The following is a 6,922-nucleotide window of genomic DNA, read 5'->3' as shown; positions in this document are numbered from 1 at the left end:
CAGAAAATTAAGAGATTAAAAATATATTTTAAAAAATACATAGTGTGTGTGTGTGTGTGTGTGTGTGTGTGTGTCCTATGCAGGACTTGTTACTTCGGAACAAGGATACAAAGGATGTGAGCCCTGCAATTGATCTTGTGTTCTGAGTGGAGGCAACTGCTAACAAGAAGATGAAATCTAAACAAAGTCTTATAATCTTGCTGAGCTCAGGAGACCAAGAATTCGGAGTTTGAGAAAGTCAAAGCAGGTAAGGATTTTCTGACTATCAGAGTTCCATAAAAGGAACCGTAAGAGGAAATAAGCTCAAGAAATTTGCATGGGAAACCCCTTAAGTATCTGCAAAGTATTAAGTCTTGGAAGTTGTTTCAAGGAAGGGTACAAACAGAAAAATAAAAATTAGGAGAGAGAGAATAAAATAAATAATTGCTCATTGCCATTTGGGTGCCTATCAACCTGAACCTGAAGCAAAGTGGATGGTCAGAAAGTGATATCACGCACAGGCTGGAATCCTGAGTGTGAGCTGAGTGAACAGTCAGGAAGTCAGGATGGGCAGATCCAGAGGGAAGGGGGGAGCAATTTTAGGACAAGTTGGTGCCTTTGGTTCTCTCTCCTCAGGGAGAGTCTAGATCCTCTTTTAAGGACTTCTATCTGATTAAGTCAGACCACCCAGGATAGCTTTCTTTTGATTGACTCAAAGTTAAAGGATTGATTTTAATTTCATCTGCAAAGTTCTTTCCCAGAAACTCCCAGATTAGTGCTTACTTGATAAACTGGGAGACGGTGCTTAAGCTACATATTGGCCCTTGTAGTTCATTCTAACCTGCAACATATTGAAAAGGGAATTCTGGGAATTGTCGTTCAGCATAGAGAACTTTGCACTTCATAAAGTCTGAAAAGGAAAGCCTCAAGAGGCCAGCTAAGAAGAAAGAGAAAGTCATAAACTGAACAATTCCCTGAACTCACATAGGAAAGAGAAATACTTGAGTTCCAAGAGGCCAGAGTAGAAAACTAGATGAGTCTATATTAGGAACAAAGACTACCTTAGCCATACCCAACCAAAGTCTTAAGACAGAATTGAAGGAGTAAAACTGACCTATCAAAACAAATCTCAGTGATTTGTAAAAGAAGAATACAAACCCCAGACACTAAACAACATAATGTCAGAATGGCTAATCCACAATCAAAAATTAATAGAAATGCCAAGAGAAACTGAAAATCAAGGGAGACAGAGGAAAGGAGGGAAAAGGAGGAAAACATGGGAATAAAATTGACCAAATTATCATATATATATATATATATATATAATATGTACATATTATATATATATATATAAATTTATCACAATTAATTCCACTTTTATGTAAAAGTATGAGACCCTAATGGAAAAAAATATGTATGTGCGTATAAAAATATCAGGGAGACCAAAAGAATAGAGGAAGAACAACATGGTAAGGAGGTGGGGAGGGAACAGGAAATACCTGGGAAGGTACCAGAGCAGTTTATGTTATTCACACTTATGAATGTGACACAATGAACACCACTACTATGTGTAACTATAATATACTAATAAAAACATTTTAAAAATTACAAAAAAGTGTGAACATGGTTAAGAGAAATGTCATAAATAGACCCAAAAGTGAGAGAAATGATGAAATTAGCCAATGAAGATGTTGCAACAGCTACTCTAGCAATGCTAAATGTGTATCTTTATATTGAACTCCAAAATATATAACGGAAAAATTGGTTTCACACAAAAGGAAATAGACTAATTTACAGTTTTGTTTGATATTTTAAGTATTTTTCTCAAAAATAAGTAAATTTATAGCTAGAAAATGACTAAGAATATAAAAAAAGTCAGATTCTATCAAACAATGTGACCTAATTGACACTTAAGGAGCAATATTAGACTTTACATTGTTTACAGGTACCCATGAAACATCATCAACATGCCTATATTTTGTAACATTAATACAAAAGTATTGGAACCATTAAAAGTTCTCCAATCACAATAGAAATAAACTAGGGCTTAGTAACAGAATAATATTTGGAAAGTCCTCCAATGCTTTGAAAGTAAACTGTATACTTTTAAATAATACATGGATCAAAGAAAAAAATCACAAGAAAAGTTAGAAAATAGTATGAACTAATTAAATGAAAATTACAATATTACAGAAGTGTAGGATTCCAACTTAACAAAGCTTTAAACATGAGAGTATGTATGAAAAAGAAAGTGATAAAGACAAGAGATGGTGAAATGGAAAACTGAAAAAGAAATACAGAAACTCAGTGAAGCAAAAACAAAAATCAGAGAAAAGAAAACTTCAGCTGTTCAGATGGAGAGAGAGGAAGCAAATTGGCAATAAAAGAACAGAAAGTGAAATGATATTGAAGGTTTAATAAGGAATACTCTAAGTAATATGGAACCGATAAATTAAAAGCTTAGTTTACATGGACAACTCACTTGAAAAATACAAGTTACCAAAGGAGGACAAAGAACAAAAGGAAATTCACAGTACATTTGAGTCTATTAATTTAAAAGAAATCATAAGGAAAAAAACTTCTCACAGAGAAAATTCTTTTCCTGGGTAAATTTGCCTATTATTTTTTCTTAAATATTAAAGGAAGAAAAAAAATGTCATTCACACACCAATTTTTGTCATGAAACAGACATGATCACTTTGAGACTCATTTTATAAGATTAGTTTTATCCTGACATTGAAGCCATAAATATTTCAAGAATGGAAAACTATAATCTCTCTCATGAGCAGAAGTTATAAAATATTAGCAAATTAAATCCAGCAATAAATAAAAAGAATGATAACACCATGTAAAAATAGGATTTATCCCAGGAATGAAAGTTTGTTTTGCCTTTAAAAAAAATCAGTGTAATGCACATTTACTAATTAAAAAATGAAAACCCATGAATCCATGGAAATCTATGATTACTCAAAATAAAAAAATTGAGAAAACACAATTCTAATATATGATTAAAATTCCCAAGAATTAGGCATAAAGAGGGGGTTCTCAACTCTGTAAGGGAATCTATGTACCCATGCATTGGTATAATGGACAAGGAGTAACTTAATCTTCTTTTACCACTTGTGTTCAATACTATATTAGCCACCATATCTATCAATAAAATGAGGTGAGAGAGAAAGAAGAACGTAAACTGCAGAGATTACAGAGGAAGGTGTTATATGGCTTCTAGATGCCGATGATCTCATGTTCTATGCAGTAAATTCTAAAGAATCTCCAAGAACATTTGTAAAGTCACAGAATCAAATGCTAATTCAAAAATAAATTGTATTTCTATGTATTATTAGGTATGCATTGTAAGCTAAGCATTAAAAATAATAATTAACAGAAGCTTAAGAAATAAGAAGGGCTTTGGATTAAATTTCACAAAATATTCATAAGAGATACAAAATTAAAAACAATTGGTGAGGAAATTTTTCCAAGAGCTCAAATAAAAAGAGAACTATTTCATACTAATTTGTTGGAGCATTAAATATTATTAAGGTTTCAATTCTTCCAAAATTGATCTATACGTTCAATACCATCTCAATCAAAACCTAAGTAAGTTTTTGTAGACATCAAGAACATGGTTTAAAATGCATACAGAAATGTAAAAGACCTGGAAAGGTTAAATAATTTTGAACAAGTCAAACAAGGTTGGAGAATCTTCATTACCTTATTTCTAAAGTTTTATAATATTAGAGTAATCAAAATCTTTTGACATCTATATAAGGATAAATAGATATATAGTTGAGAATGTCACTCATTTGTATAAAGTTAATTTATATTTGACATAGGTACTCAGATGAGGAAAAGATAGCCTTTTCAACAAATAGAGTTAAAACAACCTAAATACTAATTTGGAAAAAGGTAAAACCAGGTGTTATCTCTTGATACACATGGAAGTAATCTGAAACTGATCATAGATCTAATAGCAAAATCTAAAACTACCAAATTTCTAAAAGAAATCATAAGAGCATTTTTACAACTGTGGCATGAATTTATTAAACAACTTCAAAAGCACTAAACATGAAAGAAAGAAATTATAATTTCAACTTTACAAAAATAAAATATTCTGCTTTTTGTAAGACATGAATAAAAAATGGAAAAAAGAAGGCACACTCTTGGAGAAAATTAAAACACTTGTCTCACAAAGAATTTTTATCCAGTACTGTATATATACAAATTTTTTACAAAACAATAATACATTAAGCCATAACAAAAGGGTTTGAACATTTCTCAAAAGAAGACATATCAATATCGATAAACACACAAAAATACTCAATAGTATTCAACAGGAAATGCAAATTCAACCAACAATGAGATACTTCTGCTCACTTACTGAAGTTAAAATGAGTGTAATACCAAGCTTTGACAAGGATATAGAGCAACTGGAACACTCATGCACTTGTTGATATTGTAAAACTGTATGACTTAGAAAATAGTTTCCAGAAGGTTCTGCCGGTTCTTCCAGCTCTGGGTACCAACTTCTGCATTGTGCAGCCATGATGGGCCACCATCCTGTGCTCGGGCTCAGTCAGAATACAAAGCATGAATCTGGAAGAAAAGTTCAATCTGGAAATATCAATGCTGCTAAGACTATTGCAGATATCATCAAAACATGTTTGGGACCCAAGTTCATGATGAAGATGCTTTTGAACCCAATGGTAGGCGTCATGATGATTAATGATGGCAATGCCATTCTTCGAGAGATTCAAGTCCAACCTCCAGCAACCAAGTCCATGATTGAAATTAGCAGGACCCCGGATGAAGAGGTAGGAGATGAAACCACATCAGTAATTATTCTTGCTGGAGAAATGCTGTCCGTGGCTGAGCACTTCTTAGAGCAGCAGATACACCCAACAGTGGTAATCAGTGCTTACCAAAAGGCACTGGATGATATAATCAGCACTCTAAAGAAAATCAGTATCCCCGTTGACATCAATAACCGTGACATGATGCTGAACATCATCAATAGTTCCATTACCACCAAAGTAATTAGTTGGTGGTCCTCTTTGGCTTGCAACATTGCTCTAGTTGCTGTCAAGACTGTACAGTTTGAGGAAAATGGTCGAAAGGAGAATGACAACAAGAAATATGCAAGAGTGGAAAAGATACCTGGGGGCATCATTGAAGATTCATGTCTGTTACGTGGAGTCATGATTAACAAAGATGTGACTCATCATCAAATGTGACCTTATATCAAGAATCCTCATATTGTGCTGCTGGATTCTTCTCTGGAATACAAGAAAGGAGAGAGCCAGACTGACATTGAGATTATCTGAGAGGAAGACCTCAACCGAATCCTCCAAATGGAAGAAGAGTATATTCAGCAGCTCTGTGAGGACATTATCCAACTGAAGCCTGATGTAGTTATTACAGAAAAATGCATCTCAGATTTAGCCCAGCACTACCTCATGCAAGCCAATATCACAGCCATTCACAGAGTCCAGAAGACAGATAATAATCATATTGCTAAAACCTGTGGGGCCGGAATAGTCAGCTGACCAGAGGAACTGAGAGAAGATGATGTTGGAACAGGTGCAGGCCTGTTGGAAATCAAGAAAATTGGAGATGAGTACATTCATCACTGAGTGCAGAGACCCCAAGGCCTGTACCATTCTCCTCAGAAGTGCAAAGAAATTCTCTCAGAAGTAGAACACAACCTCCTGGACACCATGCAAGTGTGCCACAATGTACTCCTGGACCCTCAGCTGGTGCCAGAGGGTGGGGCCTCTGAAATGGCTGCAGCCCATGACTTGCCAGAAAAATCCAAGGCCATGGCTGATGTGGAACAATGGCCATACAGGGCTGTTGCCCAGGCTTTAGAAGTCATCCCTCATACCTCGATTCAGAACTGTGGGGCCAGTACTATCTGTCTACTTACTTCCCTTTGAGCCAAGCACACCCAGAAGAACTGAGACCTGGGGTGTAAGTAGTGAGACAGGAACTTTGGTGGACATGAAAGAACTAGGCATATGGGAACCATTGGCTCTGAAGCTGCAAACATACAAGACAGTAGTGGAGATGGCATTTCTGCTACTGCGAATCGATGAAGTCTCCTCAGGCCACAAAAAGAAGGGTGTTGACCAGAGCTGGCAAGGAGGGGCTCCTGATGCTGTCCAGGAGTGAGTAGTGGGCAAAGCAACTTCAGTGCACAGAACCAGCAGTCTCCCTCTGTGGACATCTTTATTTGGAAAGGATCAAACTGAGGGTCTGTCTCTAGTCCCTTTCTGTCCCAGCTCAGTTTGCAGAAGGCACTGACGTGTAATTCTTCTCTCTTGTAAGCTTTCCATTTAGTTTGCTTCCAGCAATTAAATCTAAGTCATTTGAACAAAAATAGAAAATAGTTTCACATTTTTTTTCTAAAAATAAATACAAATACACACGCACACTATATCATATAGAAATTCCAATTCTAGGTATATACAGAGGAAAATAAAAATTTGTGTCTACACAAAAACTTTATTGTTCATAACAGCTAAATAAAAACAACCCCAATCTTCATCATAGATGAATGAACAAGCACATGGTGGTATCTCCATGCAACAGAAAATCCTTCATGATTCAAAGAAATCTAGTGATACATGTAAAAGGACATCTAAATCTCAAAAACATGTGGAATGAACAAAGCAAAGTACAGAGTACACACTCTTTTTCTCTGTTTGAAATTTGAAAAAAAAAAAAGATGAATCTATAATGATACAAATGATGTTGGTTTTTTTTTGCCCAGGACCAAGAGTGGGAAGTGGAGACCAAAATCTCATGAAAGAACACAAGGAAGCTCTCATCCAATCCAAGTGACAGTAATTTTCTGTATTTTGGTTGCATGGTGATTACACAAGTGTATACACCGGTCAAAACTCTTTGAAATGTGAATTTAAAGTCAGGTGCTCTGGGACAGAAT

At 35.2% G+C, this 6,922-nt stretch overlaps 1 pseudogene; it reads left to right on the top strand.

Moving 5' to 3' along the window:
* Positions 1-4,505: 4,505 nt before the first annotated feature.
* On the top strand, positions 4,506-6,147 carry LOC124978134 (T-complex protein 1 subunit gamma-like; annotated as a pseudogene).
* Positions 6,148-6,922: the final 775 nt, after the last annotated feature.

Source organism: Sciurus carolinensis, chromosome 2 (assembly GCF_902686445.1).
Source record: "Sciurus carolinensis chromosome 2, mSciCar1.2, whole genome shotgun sequence".
Taxonomy (NCBI): domain Eukaryota; kingdom Metazoa; phylum Chordata; class Mammalia; order Rodentia; family Sciuridae; genus Sciurus; species Sciurus carolinensis.
The sequence above is the reverse complement of the archived record's forward strand: the minus strand, read 5'-3'. Positions and strand labels throughout refer to the sequence as shown.